Here is a 20,000-nt window from a genome sequence, read left to right as displayed (position 1 = left end):
CAGTCATGCCCTGGACTGAAATGCTATCTGGGCTGAGCTGAGTTGTTCTGGGATTTGAGCGGCTCCAGGTCCAATTAGGAGGGTCTGCAGCATCTGGACCCATAGAGATGGAGTCACAACTTACACTGTCTACACCCCAGGCCCATACTGCTGTAGTCTATAGCTGGAGTCACAACTTACACTGTCTACACCCCAGGCCCATACTGCTGTAGTCTATACCTGGAGTCACAACTTACACTGTCTACACCCCAGGACCATACTGCTGTAGTCTATACATGGAGTCACAACTTACACTGTCTACACCCCAGGCCCATACTGCTGTAGTCTATAGTTGGAGTCACAACTTACGCTGTCTACACCCCAGGACCATACTGCTGTAGTCTATAGTTGGAGTCACAACTTACACTGTCTACACCCCAGGCCCATACTGCTGTAGTCTATAGCTGGAGTCACAACTTACACTGTCTACACCCCAGGCCCATACTGCTGTAGTCTATACCTGGAGTCACAACTTACACTGTCTACACCCCAGGACCATACTGCTGTAGTCTATACCTGGAGTCACAACTTACACTGTCTACACCCCAGGCCCATACTGCTGTAGTCTATAGCTGGAGTCACAACTTACGCTGTCTACACCCCAGGCCCATACTGCTGTAGTCTATACCTGGAGTCACAACTTACACTGTCTACACCCCAGGCCCATACTGCTGTAGTCTATACCTGGAGTCACAACTTACACTGTCTACACCCCAGGACCATACTGCTGTAGTCTATACATGGAGTCACAACTTACACTGTCTACACCCCAGGCCCATACTGCTGTAGTCTATAGTTGGAGTCACAACTTACGCTGTCTACACCCCAGGACCATACTGCTGTAGTCTATAGTTGGAGTCACAACTTACGCTGTCTACACCCCAGGACCATTCTGCTGTAGTCTATAGCTGGAGTCACAACTTACACTGTCTACACCCCAGGCCCATACTGCTGTAGTCTATACCTGGAGTCACAACTTACACTGTCTACACCCCAGGCCCATACTGCTGTAGTCTATACCTGGAGTCACAACTTACACTGTCTACACCCCAGGCCCATACTGCTGTAGTCTATAGTTGGAGTCACAACTTACACTGTCTACACCCCAGGACCATACTGCTGTAGTCTATACATGGAGTCACAACTTACACTGTCTACACCCCAGGACCATACTGCTGTAGTCTATACCTGGAGTCACAACTTACACTGTCTACACCCCAGGCCCATACTGCTGTAGTCTATAGTTGGAGTCACAACTTACACTGTCTACACCCCAGGCCCATACTGCTGTAGTCTATAGTTGGAGTCACAACTTACACTGTCTACACCCCAGGCCCATACTGCTGTAGTCTATACCTGGAGTCACAACTTACACTGTCTACACCCCAGGGCCATACTGCTGTAGTCTATACCTGGAGTCACAACTTACACTGTCTACACCCCAGGCCCATACTGCTGTAGTCTATACCTGTAGTCACAACTTACACTGTCTACACCCCAGGCCCATACTGCTGTAGTCTATACCTGGAGTCACAACTTACACTGTCTACACCCCAGGCCCATACTGCTGTAGTCTATACATGGAGTCACAACTTACACTGTCTACACCCCAGGCCCATACTGCTGTAGTCTATACATGGAGTCACAACTAGGGTTGCAACATTCTGGGAACTTGCTTTTTCCCTGAATCCAGGAAATCCTCCTACAGGGATTTCGGGAAAACCATGAAATGTATTGAAAGTTCCCAGAATGGAGCAACCCCTAGTCATACCTTATACTACACCCCAGGCCCACACTACTATAGTCAAGAGCAGGGTTACTGTTAGGAGAATTTGGTGCCGGACAAGGTGACCGGCAAGATTTATATTTACCGGACCTCCGTATGCTTTGGGTTTTTAATGCATCAGGACATCCATATGCTTTGGGTTCTTAATGCATTAGGACATCCATATGCTTTGGGTTCTTAATGCATTAGGACATCCATATGCTTTGGGTTCTTAATGCATCAGGACATCCATATGCTTTGGGTTCTTAATGCATCAGGACATCCATATGCTTTGGGTTCTTAATGCATTAGGACATCCATATGCTTTGGGTTCTTAATGCATCAGGACATCCATATGCTTTGGGTTCTTAATGCATCAGGACATCCATATGCTTTGGGTTCTTAATGCATCAGGACATCCATATGCTTTGGGTTCTTAATGCATCAGGACATCCATATGCTTAGGGTTCTTAATGCATTAGGACATCCATATGCTTTGGGTTCTTAATGCATTAGGACATCCATATGCTTTGGGTTCTTAATGCATTAGGACATCCGTATGCTTTGGGTTCTTAATGCTTTAGGACATCCATATGCTTTGGGTTCTTAATGCTTTAGGACATCCATATGCTTTGGGTTCGTATTGCTTTAGGACATCCATATGCTTTGGGTTCTTAATGCATCAGGACATCCATATGCTTTGGGTTCTTAATGCATTAGGACATCCATATGCTTTGGGTTCTTAATGCATCAGGACATCCATATGCTTTGGGTTCTTAATGCATTAGGACATCCATATGCTTTGGGTTCTTAATGCATCAGGACATCCATATGCTTTGGGTTCTTAATGCATGAGGACATCCACATGCTTTGGGTTCTTAATGCATTAGGACATCCGTATGCTTTGGGTTCTTAATGCATCAGGACATCCATATGCTTTGGGTTCTTAATGCATTAGGACATCCATATGCTTTGGGTTCTTAATGCATTAGGACATCCATATGCTTTGGGTTCTTAATGCATTAGGACATCCATATGCTTTGGGTTCTTAATGCATTAGGACATCCATATGCTTTGGGTTCTTAATGCATTAGGACATCCGTATGCTTTGGGTTCTTAATGCATCAGGACATCCGTATGCTTTGGGTTCTTAATGCATCAGGACATCCATATGCTTTGGGTTCTTAATGCTTTAGGACATCCATATGCTTTGGGTTCGTATTGCTTTAGGACATCCATATGCTTTGGGATCTTAATGCATCAGGACATCCATATGCTTTGGGTTCTTAATGCATCAGGACATCCGTATGCTTTGGGTTCTTAATGCATTAGGACCTCCGTATGCTTTGGGTTCTTAATGCATTAGGACATCCATATGCTTTGGGTTCTTAATGCATCAGGACATCCATATGCTTTGGGTTCTTAATGCATTAGGACATCCATATGCTTTGGGTTCTTAATGCATTAGGACATCCATATGCTTTGGGTTCTTAATGCATCAGGACATCCATATGCTTTGGGTTCTTAATGCATTAGGACATCCATATGCTTTGGGTTCTTAATGCATCAGGACATCCATATGCTTTGGGTTCTTAATGCATTAGGACATCCATATGCTTTGGGTTCGTATTGCTTTAGGACATCCATATGCTTTGGGTTCTTAATGCATCAGGACATCCATATGCTTTGGGTTCTTAATGCTGTAGGACATCCATATGCTTTGGGTTCGTATTGCTTTAGGACATCCATATGCTTTGGGTTCTTAATGCATCAGGACATCCATATGCTTTGGGTTCTTAATGCATTAGGACATCCATATGCTTTGGGTTCTTAATGCATTAGGACATCCGTATGCTTTGGGTTCTTAATGCATTAGGACATCCATATGCTTTGGGTTCGTATTGCTTTAGGACATCCATATGCTTTGGGTTCTTAATGCATCAGGACATCCATATGCTTTGGGTTCTTAATGCTGTAGGACATCCATATGCTTTGGGTTCGTATTGCTTTAGGACATCCATATGCTTTGGGTTCTTAATGCATCAGGACATCCATATGCTTTGGGTTCTTAATGCATCAGGACATCCATATGCTTTGGGTTCTTAATGCATTAGGACATCCATATGCTTTGGGTTCTTAATGCATTAGGACATCCATATGCTTTGGGTTCTTAATGCATTAGGACATCCGTATGCTTTGGGTTCTTAATGCATTAGGACCTCCGTATGCTTTGGGTTCTTAATGCATTAGGACATCCGTATGCTTTGGGTTCTTAATGCATCAGGACATCCATATGCTTTGGGTTCTTAATGCATCAGGACATCCATATGCTTTGGGTTCTTAATGCATCAGGACATCCATATGCTTTGGGTTCTTAATGCATTAGGACATCCGTATGCTTTGGGTTCTTAATGCATCAGGACATCCATATGCTTTGGGTTCTTAATGCATCAGGACATCCGTATGCTTTGGGTTCTTAATGCATCAGGACATCCGTATGCTTTGGGTTCTTAATGCATCAGAACATCCATATGCTTTGGGTTCTTAATGCATCAGGACATCCATATGCTTTGGGTTCTTAATGCATCAGGACATCCATATGCTTTGGGTTCTTAATGCATCAGGACATCCATATGCTTTGGGTTCTTAATGCATCAGGACATCCATATGCTTTGGGTTCTTAATGCATCAGGACATCCATATGCTTTGGGTTCTTAATGCATCAGGACATCCATATGCTTTGGGTTCTTAATGCATCAGGACATCCATATGCTTTGGGTTCTTAATGCATCAGGACATCCATATGCTTTGGGTTCTTAATGCATCAGGACATCCATATGCTTTGGGTTCTTAATGCATTAGGGCATCCATATGCTTTGGGTTCTTAATGCATCAGGACATCCATATGCTTTGGGTTCTTAATGCATTAGGACATCCATATGCTTTGGGTTCTTAATGCATCAGGACATCCATATGCTTTGGGTTCTTAATGCATCAGGACATCCATATGCTTTGGGTTCTTAATGCATCAGGACATCCATATGCTTTGGGTTCTTAATGCATTAGGACATCCATATGCTTTGGGTTCTTAATGCATTAGGACATCCATATGCTTTGGGTTCTTAATGCTTTAGGACATCCATATGCTTTGGGTTCTTAATGCATTAGGACATCCATATGCTTTGGGTTCTTAATGCATCAGGACATCCATATGCTTTGGGTTCTTAATGCATCAGGACATCCATATGCTTTGGGTTCTTAATGCATCAGGACATCCATATGCTTTGGGTTCTTAATGCATCAGGACATCCACCCATGGTGCTCAGAAAAGCAAAACATTGCCTGTTGCATCTTCATCCCTGCTATAAATCATAAGTGAATATCGTTTTTTTTTAAAGACCAAAACATTTAGCAGAGAAAAACAAGTCGCCTACACAACTTCAAAATATAATATTTGTATAATATAATTTGCAAACAACCTATCCTATAGGCTATTTATATTAACATTTAAATTAATAAATAACAACACACAACAGTTTTCAAATACAATCTAGGCCTCTCTTATTTAATTTAGTTAGGCCTAATAAATATCAAAACATGACTGTCTACGAACACCATGGCCGGCCGGTCATGGCTAGACGGGATCCAGCTTTTGTCAAATTAATGTCAGATTTGACTTATCGTAGCCGGTCAGGAGAACTTACACAGCATTTTAGGAGAATTAACATAGCAGGTTAGGATCATTAATGTAGCAGGTTAGGAGAATTAACATAGCAGGTTAGGATAATTAACATAGCAGGTTAGGAGAATTAGGTTACGGTTAGGAAAACGGTTAGAGTTAGCTAAAAAGCTAAATAAATCGACTTCATTTAACAAACTTGCTTTAGAACGTAAACATTTTCTCTACGCCCCATGGCAAAATGTGCAGAATTCAGGAAATTATATATATATTTTTTTAAATACAAAAATAATCTTTGCCGTCACAAGGGGGGCCGCTAAAATGTAGCAGAACTGCTAGGACCGGACCTGACAAACACAATTATTTGCCTTTAATTTGCTTGTTTGCAGCGGACCTGAGCCGCTGCTGTTGGGAAGTGAAAACTGTCCAATTCCTGGGATTAGCTTGATGCACATCAGCCTCGTTACTTTGTCCTCAAGAAGGAGCGATCTTGAAGACGTCTTCACTCTGTTTTGGAGAAAGAATCCCATCTCTGCGGGCACACTGAAAACGGGGACAATCATCTCAATCTTTGCCTGGCCAGTCAGCCAGTACATTTAGCTGAAGTCCTTTCGGAGGACCTCACGTCTTTTGCTTGAGTAAAAATAGAAACACAAATAACTGACACAAATTTCCAAGCAGCTTCATGATTTATTAGCCTATGAAGTATATTTGCCTTTGAAGTTGGAACACATCGACTGGTATTTCCATCAATGAATAAAAAGCATTTTGTTCCCGGCTGGTATTTCAATCAATTTGGCCGGCAACAATTTTATTTATCGGCTCTTCATTTTTTGGGGGGCCAAAAGCCGACATTTACCGGCTAATGGAATACCTGGTCTAGAGCTAGACTCACAACTTTTCATTCACCCAATTAGAGCTGGGGTCGGGTTGCAAAACTACCGATAATTTACCAAAGTTACCAGAATGTTCTGTAATTTTGGTAATTAGCAGATGATCTATGGCAATCTATGGGAACTTTGGTAATTTATACTTTAATGACTTTTAGAAAGTGTTCATATACAGTATATAGTATTAATTTTTTATATCCGTGTTCATATTATCCATTAGTTCCTTGTAGATAGACCATATGGTTAAAGAGAAAATAGCCTAATTCATGAAAAAAGCATCTAATCAACAATAGCATTAGTTTCAATTAATTCTACAACTCTTCCAACTATTGACTTTTCCCCCCCACAACTGCCACAAGTTTGGGACCAAAACATTTACAACAAACACATATTAAGATAAATAACAGTGTGTAAATATTTTTTAATATATATTTTTAGGATATTTCATGCTGAAAGCCTCGTATTAAACACCAATGGTTTTCACTGATGGGTTAAATTTAGGATGATGTTTTACAGCTTTGTCATTACATTTTTGTATTTTTTTAATCTAATTTTATTATTGTATATATTTTAAATGTGTAGATAATTACAGACACCTGTGATAATCTTAAGTACCCAAAAAGGCCAATAGAAAATTCCATCAAATTCTTGAAAGTTACTAAAATGCTGGTAGATCACTGGTAAACTTTGAAAGTTACCAATAATATCCCCACCTTTTGGAACCCTGAGCTGGGGTCAAAACATACACTACACCCCAGGCCCACACTACTACAACTAGGCACAATGTATCATTCAACTCTCTAAAGTTAGAGGCAAAAATTAGGCTACAGTGCACCCCACACGACACTGCCCCACACTACACTGCCCCACACCACACTGCCCCACACCACACTGCCCCACACTACACTTGCCCAAACTACACTTGCCCAAACTACACTGCCCCACACTACACTGCCCCACACGACACTGCCCCACACTACACTGCCCCACACTACACTGCCCCACACTACAATGCCCCACACCACACTGCCCCACACTACACTGCCCCACACTACACTGCCCCACACTACACTGCCCCACACTACACTGCCCCACACCACACTGCCCCACACCACACTGCCCCACACCACACTGCCCCACACTACACTGGCCCAAACTACACTGGCCCAAACTACACTGCCCCACACTACACTGCCCCACACGACACTGCCCCACACTACACTGCCCCACACTACACTGCCCCACACTACAATGCCCCACACTACACTGTCCACACTACACTGCCCCACACTACAATGCCCCACACTACACTGTCCACACTACAATGCCCCACACTACACTGTCCACACTACACTGCCCCACACTACAATGCCCCACACTACAATGCCCCACACTACAATGCCCCACACTACACTGCCCCACACTACAATGCCCCACACTACACTGTCCACACTACACTGCCCCACACTACACTGCCCCACACTACAATGCCCCACACTACACTGTCCACACTACAATGCCCCACACTACACTGTCCACACTACACTGCCCCACACTACAATGCCCCACACTACAATGCCCCACACTACACTGCCCCACACTACACTGCCCCACACTACACTGCCCCACACTACAATGCCCCACACTACACTGTCCACACTACACTGCCCCACACTACACTGCCCCACACTACAATGCCCCACACTACACTGTCCACACTACACTGCCCCACACTACAATGCCCCACACTACACTGTCCCACACTACACTGCCCCACACCACACTGCCCCACACGACACTGCCCCACACTACACTGCCCCACACCACACTGCCCCACACCACACTGCCCCACACTACACTGTCCACACTACACTGCCCCACACTACACTGCCCCACACTACACTGCCCCACACTACAATGCCCCACACTACACTGTCCACACTACACTGCCCCACACTACAATGCCCCACACTACACTGTCCCACACTACACTGCCCCACACTACAATGCCCCACACTACACTGGCCCAAACTACAATGCCCCACACTACACTGCCCCACACTACACTGCCCCACACTACACTGCCCCAAACTACACTGCCCCACACTACAATGCCCCACACTACACTGGCCCAAACTACACTGCTCCACAATACCCTGGCCCAAACTACACTGCCCCACACTACACTGCCCCACACTACACTGCCCCACACTACACTGCCCCACACTACACTGCCCCATACTACACTGCCCCACACTACACTGCCCCACACTACAATGCCCCACACTACACTGGCCCAAACTACACTGCCCCACAACACCCTGGCCCAAACTACACTGCCCCACACTACACTGCCCCACACTACACTGCCCCACACTACACTGCCCCACACTACACTGGCCCAAACTACACTGCCCCACACTACACTGTCCCACACTACAATGCCCCACACTACACTGTCCACACTACACTGCCCCACACTACACTGTCCACACTACACTGCCCCACACTACAATGCCCCACACTACACTGCCCCACACTACACCCCACTAAGAATAGTAGCCACTACAACTACAGCCCACTTGAGTTAAAGCTGCTGTCAAAAAAGTACATTAAAGCCCTCTAGGAATAGAGTTCCAACTCATTCTGCATCCCACTAGGAATTGAGTTACAACTACACTAGAGTCACAACTCACCCTTTCACACCCCTCTAGGAATTGAGTTACAACTACACTAGAGTCACAACTCACCCTTCCACACCCCTCTAGGAATTGAGTTATAACTACACTAGTCACAACTCACCCTTCCACACCCCTCTAGGAATGGAGTTACAACCACACTAGAGTCACAACTCACCCTTCCACACCCCTCTAGGAATGGAGTTACAACCACACTAGAGTCACAACTCACCCTTCCACACCCCTCTAGGAATGGAGTTACAACCACACTACAGCCAATAAGAATAGAGTTAACGTCAGTCACAACTTTTTCAACGCTAGTGGACATCTTACACAGACCACAGCATTATAGTTAGCGGTGGAGGGTCCAACTATATAAATCCCTCTTTGATACAGTTACTCTTACACAAATGAGCCCTAACCAAATAATGATGAGCGGCAGGGTAGCCTAGTGGTTAGAGCGTTGCACTAGTAACCGAAAGGTTGCAAGTTCGAATCCCCGAGCTGACAAGGTACAAATCTGTCGTTCTGCCCCTGAACAGGCAGTTAACCCACTGTTCCTAGGCTGTCTAGGAATCCACTGTTCCTAGGTCGTCATTGAAAATAAGAATTTGTTCTTAACTGACTTGCCTAGTAAAATAAAGGTAAAATTACATTTAAAAAAATTTAAATTATAAAAACACATCACACACTCCACCCAAACATCAGAAGAGAAAACATTCATTTTCATCACACTGACAGTAGAGAAACACACATCTCCCAACAGGCAAACAAGGCCAGATCGTAACAGAGAGACATTACGGTGTATGACACACTGTAACTGACCCCGAGCCCACCTGATCCTTTGCTCCACCGGCTACAGGCTTGATCACACAGGAATGAGAACCAATAACAGCACATTACACACCATATCCCTGGCTCAGACCCGCACAGACACACAAAATAATAAATAAACACTAGTACACACACAGAAACACACACACACACACATACATGCAAATGGATACATACATACACACTCAGGAAATCACACACAAAGAAACACGCAACTACATGCACACACACACACACACGTAGTGAGCCCCAGCACAGTGAGAGAGAGAAAGACTTATAAAAGCCCAGGAAATGAACAGTCCCTGAGGCAGAGAGGGGCACAGCAGTCCTGACGTGTGTGTGTGTGTGTGTGTGTGTGTGTGTGTGTGTGTGTGTGTGTGTGTGTGTGTGTGTGTGTGTGTGTGTGTGTGTGTGTGTGTGTGTGTGTGTGTGTGTGTGTGTGTGTGTGTGTGTGTGTGTGTGTGTGTGTGTGTGTGTGTGTGTGTGTGTGTGTGTGTTACATTGTTTTGCGACTTGAGTATTCTGAGTCCTGAAGGGTAGACGTGCTAAATTTCATTTTCAGATAGTTTGATATCTTTACATCGTTCCGAACATGTTTAAAATGTTCTCAGTTCTAAAGAGTTTGTGTCATCGTGTGCAAGCGTGCATTAGCAAGTGTGTGTGATTCGTACAGTGAAGAAATGACACAGCTGCTAAGGTCAGGAGGAGACACCGAGTGAGGGGGTCGTTGTCATGGCGCCCACAGGAATAATAGAGGAGGGTGCTCAACAATGTTCCCTCTAAACTGTGTGCGGGCAGCTCATAGTAGCCCCGAGACTACTGTGCAGCTCCCGCCAGGACTGTAGCTCAGAAGAAATATCAGCCCACGGAGAGAAGCCCTCGATTGAACATTACTCAACTTTCTAGATCAGTGGTCACCAACCAGTCGATCGACTTGTCGATATCCAAGGTATTTGTAGTCGATCGCCAAACATTCCTGTAAAAAACCCAACGATAAACCCTTGTGTTCCTATTGTTTTATTCATCTTCTGCTGTTGGTGGTCGGTGCAGCCAATTCAGCTGCCCTGCTCGCCGGGTAAGCAAACTGTTGCCATTTTGCCTTCCCGGTGGGCCCGGAGAGAAAATCAAGTGCACTATAAGCCTACCGCGGGCCAATCAGATTGCTCAGTTCACCGAGTCTGCAGTAACGTAGCAGACATAAAATAAAGCTACGGAAAAATTGATACTGTGAGATTTCAAAAAGTTTAAAACCATGATTAGAGAGAGACTATCAACGAATGCAGCAAAGAGCTACTGTTTTTATGAGTGAGTTCATGTTTAAGTTTTTACTCAGCTCTGTCAACACTTTGTATTCAACACTTTTATAAGACATAAAATGCATGTTCTTCCTTAGCTAAGTAGCCAATAGGCAGAGGGTAGCATCATTTGTCTGATTCTCTGTAATAAGGGTATGGGAATAATAATGCATTTTATTTTGTAAATTGGTTTCTTACAACACAACAAACATTTTTGTCACCGCTTTGTCTGAAGGACAAGTGGATTAGCAGGTTAATGTCACACCATGTATGTTTTTTTCATGGAATGTAGGCATACATTGAACAGCACACATTGGCTGATACTGTAGGCTGAATGATAGAACAGCTATTTCCATGTTAAAATGTTATGGGATGCATTTTCTCCATTGTTTTTGATGGTAGGCCACTCTGGTAGGTATACATTATCATCAAATAGCCACAATAGCCTACATGGCCACAGTTAAACTGTAACTTAAAGCTGGTACAGCCTCTGTGTTCACAGTTAAACTGTAACTTAAAGCTGGTACAGCCTCTGTGTTCACAGTTAAACTGTAACTTAAAGCTGGTACAGCCTCTGTGTTCACAGTTAAACTGTAACTTAAAGCTGGTACAGCCTCTGTGTTCACAGTTAAACTGTAACTTAAAGCTGGTACAGCCTCTGTGTTCACAGTTAAACTGTAACTTAAAGCTGGTACAGCCTCTGTGTTCACAGTTAAACTGTAACTTAAAGCTGGTACAGCCTCTGTGTTCACAGTTAACGCACTATGGAAGTTCAAGTTTGCGCTCAGCAGACCTGAAATTTTGCTCAGCTCCGACATTTTTTGAGGGAACATTGGTGCTCAGTGAAGACTGAAGAGACTGTGGGCAGGGTTAGGAGCACCTCACACTCAACATCACGCTCAACACTGATGCATACAGTACCCAAAACACACCTGCAGACACAGGACTTGACTCACATTCAACGCTCACACAAACCCATTTTCATTCTGTATTTCATTCATTTATAGTGTTTATTTGATAGGATCAATGCACAATGATTAACATTGATATAATGAGACGTAGTTAGCTAATATTTTTCTTTCATAGTTAATGGGTACCTTCCACCTATACACCTTAAGCTATACACTCTGTATGCATACACATGGAACATTCAAAACACAGACTCATCTCAATACAAACAGTCCACTTTCACACTATTTCCCAAACTTCTCCCTCCTTCTCTATCACTCTAATAACAGCATTCATAACAATCTACATGACAATCTGTGTCTTGGTCTATAATAGGGTGGCTGTGGACAGGGGTGAGGCTAGTAGGATTCATGCTACCTGGGATCCTTGGGTCGTGCATACCCCCATTGAAGTTCACATTTAAAATGGTAAGGGTTAAGGTTAGGGTTAGGTAAGGTTTATGGTTAAAGTTAGGGTATGGGTAGGGGTTAAGGTTAGGGTTAGGTAAGGATTATGGTTAAAGTTAGGGTATGGGTAGGGGTTAAGGTTAGGGTTAGGTAAGGATTATGGTTAAAGTTAGGGTATGAGTAAGGGTTAAGGTTAGGGTTAGGTAAGACTTATGGTTAAAGTTAGTGTATGGGTAGGGGTTAAGGTTAGGGTTAGGTAAGGTTTATGGTTAAAGTTAGGGTATGGGTAAGGGTTAAGGTGTGGTTTAGGGTAGGGACGTACCAAGGACCCTGAATAGTGACAGCCTAGCTGAAAGGAAGCGTTGCATGCTGGGACAGCAGCCTGCTGAGAGAGGGGCATTCTGGGAGGTGGTCTCCTGCAGGCAGGGCCTCTGGGAGCTGCAGCATGGTTAATGGGCCTTTCATGGCCAGGCTACAAAGCCTTTTGTCCAGGTCTAATTCAGCCTGCCCAGCACAGAGAGAAGAGCACAGGAGAGCAGAGGAGAGGGGAGGGGGAAGGAGCAGTATGGAGGGGTTGGTTGAGAGTTTGTTTGGGACCCTCTCCTTCTTTCTCTTTCTGTGCTCCTGGTGGCCACTGAGGAGTCCAGAGCAGAAACAGAAGTAGCAGTAACAACAACAAGACTCAAACACTAGCCAAGCACACAGAATTCTGGCCAACCACGCAGCAGCATTGGAAAACACCCTCAAATAGTGTTTATGACTCTCAAAAACATGTACAACGGTGGATTTGTGTGTGTGTGTGTGTGTGTGTGTGTGTGTGTGTGTGTGTGTGTGTGTGTGTGTGTGTGTGTGTGTGTGTGTGTGTGTGTGTGTGTGTGTGTGTGTGTGTGTGTGTGTGTGTGTGTGTGTGTGTGTGTGTGTGTGTGTGTGTGTGTGTGTGTGTGTGCGCGCGCGCGTGTACAGTACATCCATGCGTGCTGGGGGTGTATCCTTATTTTATGAGTGAGCATGTCTAATTATGGGCACTGTTTAGTGTATTAGTCGAACGAACAGTGAGTGTGATCATTTCGCCTATAATATCATCAGTCCCATGCATAAATCAAATCAAATCAAATGTATTTATATAGCCCTTCGTACATCAGCTGATATCTCAAAGTACAGAAACCCAGCCTAAAACCCCAAACAGCAAGCAATGCAGGTGTAGAAGCACGGTGGCTAGGAAAAACTCCCTAGAAAGGCCAAAACCGAGGAAGAAACCTAGAGAGGAACCAATAGCATTTGGATATTAACTAGCAGGGGATGCATAAAGGATAGGCTGGACCAACCGCACACTGGCACTAACACATGGACACACACACACACACACACACACACACACACACACACACACCACCCAAACACATCACACACACACTTCACACACTTTCACCTGAACAAGAGCAACAGGTGTCACAAACCAGCACGGCTTTGTATGCCAATGACACCCCTGCTGTGGTGCAATAACCGCTCAGGTACATGGTGGGAGTTCCTCCATTCAGCCAGGGGACAAGGTTGCCAGATTCCCACCAACCAACCCCCCCCACCACCACCACCACCACCAACTGGCCCGTATCAAACCCCTGTGATCTTAGTCAGAATATTCAGTTACTAATGAACTGGACAGGAATGGCTCCGTTTGGCCCCCTCATTTCAAAGTGTGCTGATTGAAGTGAAGTAGAGAATTCCAGAGGCGAGCGCGCGGGGGTTCTTTGCTGTGATCACTGTGGTATGAGACAGAGAGTGTGAGAGAGTAGTGAGATGCCTCTGACTGCGTCTGCCTCCTGCACACAACACGCCACAGCTGCGCTAGAGAGAGAGAGGCCTGCGGGCTTCAATGGACAGGGGTCAATAAAAACTATTTGGGAACAACGCATACCAAATCAGGGGAACACACCAGTCTAGGGGAGGGGGGGGGGCGTTTTTTTCTCCCCACACCACATTTAACTTTTGTGAACTTGTTTTTTTTAGCTCATGTACTTATCTTATTAAACTCCTTTACGCACAAGTACGTACATGAGTTGAAACAACACTTTATCATCGCGCACGGCGGTAAGATCCACGGTGCGGTGAAACTAGTGTTTCTTGGGGGAAACAAGACGGCTTTACCAAACGTTGGGATTTAGGAGCGAGTCCCTATTGTTCAAATCCCTCCCCCTTCTTGGGAAGTGGGAGGACCCGAAAAGGCGTTGCAAAAGAGAGAATTGTTTGCAAGCTCAGTCATCCAAAAACGGCCTTTCAATGTGAGAACTTGGGGAGCCGAAGAAAATGTCGGTGGCATCGCAGTAAATTACCAAAGCAGTAGCTTTAGAGGGAAAAGAAAAAGTGAAAAGTGTTTTTTCCCTGAAAATTTACTGAAGTAAAAAGCGGAGAAGGAGATCAAGTGGTGTCGTGAGGAGTGAATTCCAAATAAAGCACGTTTTGGTAAGTTTTTACCTCTACAAATGATCCATGTTTTGCACTACTACTACACGAAGTAATAACACATGCGTTACAAGTTAACAATATACTTGTATTCGTGGAATAACGGGTGCTATCGAGGTATCATATTTTACGCACGTATGTGTGATAACATAATTGGTGTAAGTTTAGTGTTTCCCATGTTCTTATGTGGATGCGGGTACCTTACTAACTTTGTGAGCAACAATTGTTTTGTTTCCATGTCTTTTATTTATTTGCGTTCAATTTCAGGCCAACTCAATAGAAACAAAGACTGCGCGTAATATTTGGGATATGGAACGAAACGGCCATGAAAAATACGAATTTTGAAATGTTATTTTAGAAAGGTTGTAAAATATAGTTTTAGGACTCATTGAGTGATGGTGGTAGCTTTTGGCTGCGCTATCATTTCTGCCTTCAGTTTTCGGAATTGCGTCCTTTTTTGCAAAAATCGTTTCTCTAACTTTTCATCTTGGTGTTTGAATACGTTTTTTATTATGTTCGTGATATAAATATATTTGATTTGTGATTCAAAGTTCTCATTTTAAGACCAATAGTGTGTCGATTTTTGCAGGCCTTAGCCTGTAGTTGTTCCCATAGAGAGTAACAGAAAACAGGCACCGCAAGCACTGCCAAATTCCATCCTCATATTATTGGTTCCATGCCTACATCTTATTTATTAGCCTGATTCACCATAAAATGGCCTGAAAAGATTTTGTTTCTCATGACGCAAAGCTTTAACATCACTAATTGCGTGCTTTTAATAACCCACTCCCCTCATCATTAAACCAAACTTCCACTGTGCAAGAATAACCTTATTACAATAAATGGACAGCTGGTCAACTTTTCTGAACCATCAATGTGGTGGAATGCCTAAATGTATTTTAGCTGCAAGCTGTCAAGGGCGTCTCATCCCACTGGGCACAGATGTCAGTTCAACGTCTATTTTTGATTAACATTTGGTTGAGTTTTCAACAAACGTGAAATCAAAATAAAATATGACATATGACATTGAATTTAGGTTAAAAGTTGGATAAAAAACTGGTGTAAACTACTTGAGTAAAAATATTTTAAAGTACTACTTCAGTAGTTCTTTTGGGTATCTCTACTTTACTTTACTATTTATATTTTGGACATATTTTACTTTTACACTTCACTACATTCCTAAGGAAAATAATGTACTTTTTACTCCACACATTTTCCCTGACACCCAAAAGTACTCGTTACATGTTGCATGCTAAGCAGGACAGGAAAATGGTCCCGTTCACACACTTATCAAGAGAACATCATCAAGAGAACACCTGCATCTGATCTTGCGGACTCACTAAACACAAATGCATATTTTATAAATGGTGCTGTCTGCTTTGCTTAATATAAGGAATTTGAAATGATTTATACTTTTACTATTTGATACTTAAGTATATTTCTCAAATACTTTTAGACTTTTACTCAAGTAGTGTTTTACTGGGTGACTTCCACGTTTACTTGAGTAACTTTCTATTAAGGTTTCTATACATTTACTCAAGAATGACAATTGGGTACTTCTTCCACCACTTGAAAAAATATGAAATTCCATTACATTGATGACTTTTTGCAAGTTTTCTGCATTTATTCAACTTCATCACAGTTTAATTATTTTGTTGAAATGACATGGAAACAACGTTGATTCAACCAGTTTTTGCCCAGTGGGAAATCATCCCTTTGCTGAGGAATGATTTAATGAGAAAATGTTTTTTCTAATCCAGTGGCGCTAATGAGCTCTTGGCGAGTCCTCGCATGGGTGTCATTCTCACAATGGGGGTTCATACCTCCAGGTGTCGTTTTGTTATTTGGATTACATTTAGCCTGACTCACTCGCATAGAAAAAACACCACGATTAAACTGACAAGACACCATGTCCGTTGGAGAGAAGAGATTCTTTCAGCTCAAGCCATGATGTTAGTTAGATTAAAGGTCGAGCAGAGTTATCTCTTCTATTAAACTGAATAAGTGAATTGGTTTTAAAAAGAGGCTATGTATGTTTGGCGTTGGCTGCTGTGCCTCTGTCTGAATATAAGGAACCTCTTGTTTGGTAGCTATGGTGCGGTAGAGTTTGTTGTTGATCATCGGCGGACGGGTGGATCAAAGCTTTTCTCTAATTGATTCCAGTCTGCCTGGGGTTCTTTCCTTTCCCAGTCTTCTGACCTTATTTGGTGGCGCAGTTATGAACAGCCATTAGCTATGCGCTGATGAACGCACACATTTTACCATTCCATTTCCATGCCAGCCCAACATTAACCACTCGTTGGTAACAACAGGGTTAAAGATAAGGGTTAGTCCATATGCCTATTTTGGAAAGATAACATCAGGCCTTGAAGTACTGTGAGTTGTTAAAAACACATGGCAGGTCCTTATTTTTTGTTGCCTTAATAGGTGTGTTTGACATTGTTTTGGTCCACTCTCAGTAGGTATGTCTTCATCTGTCCATTGGAAGCTTGGCTAGGACTCATTGGATAGATCTGGTTCTGGCTATAGTAACATTGGGTAGGAGAGCTCTTGTTCTGGCTATGAGTCCATGGTTAGTGGTTACACTGAGTAGGTTCTGGTTGCTGTGTCTTGTTCTGCTTCTGAAGCCATGGATATAGATTGGCACTGAGTCCATGGATAGTTTTCGTTCTGGCTGTGACTCTGGGTGTATAGTTCTTATTCTGGATGTGGGACTTTTGAAGTTCTGACTGTGGAAAGGTTTATTGTTTTCTTAGAGGGTGTAACATTTCTGTTAATTGACAAGAGGAGACAACCTGCTGAGGGTAGGCTTTCATCTGTTCTACAGCGGGTACAATCATGCAGTCATAGCAGGCAGCTATCTGCGGGCCTGTGTGTGTGTGTGCCTGACTCTGTGTGCATGTGTGTGTGCCTGACTCTGTGTGTGTGTGCCTGACTCTGTGTGTGTGTGCCTGACTCTGTGTGTGTGTGTGTGTGCCTGACTCTGTGTGTGTGTGCCTGACTCTGTGTGTGTGTGCCTGACTCTGTGTGTGTGTGCCTGACTCTGTGTGTGTGTGCCTGACTCTGTGTGTGTGTGTGTGTGTGCGTGCGCCTGACTGTGTGTGTGTGTGCCTGACTCTGTGTGCGTGTGGGTGCCTGACTCTGTGTGTGTGTGTGCATGATGGTTCTCCAATCAGGATTATGTCTTTACACAGGAATGTGCAGCTTGTCACTCTCGTCTTGAACATTTCCCTCTCAGGATGACCTGCATGTTCCAGTGAAGTCAGATCACAGTGTATGATAGGATGTGTATTTCTCGTAGCGTGCACTGTGGAGTGTGTGAAAGAGAGATACTTTAGGCCAGGGATGGGACACTTTTTATGGAGTTAGGGGCCACAAAAAAATCTGAATTCATCATGAGGGGCAGCAGTGGCTTGTGGGCTTGCATACTCACATCCATACCCACAAATGCAGTCAGAGCCGGCCCTAGCCTTTTAGGGGCCCTAAGTAAAAAAAACAATTGAGGGTCCCCCCCAATTGTGAGCAAAACATTTTAGCCCCCCCTCCCCGCTTGACAGCGGAGATAACCAAATAGAAGTTTTAGAGTTCATTTCATGCAATTCTACACATTGCCATAAGGTGGAAAGACATTTTAGCAGTTTTTAACATGGTGAGACGGATAAACAAAATCAATGGGGGCCCCACGGTTGGTAATTCAACCATGATTTCTACAAGTTTAGATATCTGTCCGCTAGACTCATTTACCAATCTACATTTCATTGACTGTCAGTGACTGACATAACAAAATAAAAACGTCTGATGCACAACCACATTTAGACATTTCACCTTGTGTGTTCTACGATTCTATCTCTCAACAGTATGACTCCCACTGAGTTCCCAAAAATGTAGATAAAAAAACAACATTTGGTGGTGGGATTGATTGGTGGGTCCGCCAGTTGCACATCCCTGCTTTAGGCTGTAGTAGGGTGTGTGTATCTGTCATTACATGGAGTCTATCCATATCAGCTGGTTCTACTAGTGTTGTGGTGTAATAGAGTGATTATATACACACACATAGCCAACAATGAGGGAGTGCTGTAGTTGAACATTCTCCCAGAGATCCTACCTATTGCTCTGTAGTTTTCCATACAGGGCGTTCTGGCTGTGTAGTTGAACATTCTCCCAGAGATCCTACCTATTGCTCTGTAGTTTTCCATACAGGGCGTTCTGGCTGTGTAGTTGAACATTCTCCCAGAGATCCTACCTATTGCTCTGTAGTTTTCCATACAGGGCGTTCTGGCTGTGTAGGTGAACATTCTCCCAGAGATCCTACCTATTGCTCTGTAGTTTTCCATACAGGGCGTTCTGGCTGTGTAGGTGAACATTCTCCCAGAGATCCTGCCTATTGCTCTGTAGTTTTCCATACAGGGCGTTCTGGCTGTGTAGGTGAACATTCTCCCAGAGATCCTACCTATTGCTCTGTAGTTTTCCATACAGGGCGTTCTGGCTGTGTAGGTGAACATTCTCCCAAAGATCCTGCCTATTGCTCTGTAGTTTTCCATACAGGGCGTTCTGGCTGTGTAGTTGAACATTCTCCCAGAGATCCTACCTATTGCTCTGTAGTTTTCCATACAGGGCGTTCTGGCTGTGTAGTTGACATATTGTGCTTTAGGGTTATAGGGGTTGTAGGGTCAGGTTGCTCTTGTCCTGAAGGTTTTAGGTGTCCAGCCTGGAGCGGCAGGTGGCCAGGGTGCAGTACCCTCCCCTGGGGCTCCGAGCCGCCCTGCCTCCCCGGCCAGACCTTGCATACCTCACTAGCCATCCACAGCCTCTCCCACACATGACAAAAGGGGAGAGAGGAGAGAGGGAGGGGTGGGGGAGGGTTGGAGAGAGGAATGGAGGAGGAAGGGGTGGAGAAAATAGATGTGGAGGAGAGACGGGTAGAAGGGTGAAAGAGAAAGGGAGGGGAGGGCGGCAGGTAGCCTAGTGGTTATAGAGTTGGGCCACTAATCGAAAGGTTGCTGGA

General features: G+C 44.0%; 1 protein-coding gene across 2 annotated transcripts in view; it reads left to right on the top strand.

The window, feature by feature from the left end:
• boc (BOC cell adhesion associated, oncogene regulated) overlaps nucleotides 1-20,000 on the top strand; it is a 114,666-nt gene that overhangs the window by 37,677 nt on the left and 56,989 nt on the right. The window contains exon 1 of one of the 2 annotated variants that reach the window (XM_052483694.1): nucleotides 14,679-14,995. The exons of the other annotated variant lie outside the window; for it this stretch is intronic. The gene's annotated coding sequence lies outside the window, so the exon portion shown is untranslated. Of the gene's footprint in view, nucleotides 1-14,678; nucleotides 14,996-20,000 lie in introns of those variants that run through there. 2 annotated transcript variants of the gene reach the window in all.

This window comes from Oncorhynchus keta, chromosome 28 (assembly GCF_023373465.1).
Source record: "Oncorhynchus keta strain PuntledgeMale-10-30-2019 chromosome 28, Oket_V2, whole genome shotgun sequence".
NCBI lineage: Eukaryota > Metazoa > Chordata > Actinopteri > Salmoniformes > Salmonidae > Oncorhynchus > Oncorhynchus keta.
Note: the sequence above shows the minus strand (reverse complement) of the source record. Positions and strands in the feature narration are given on the sequence as shown.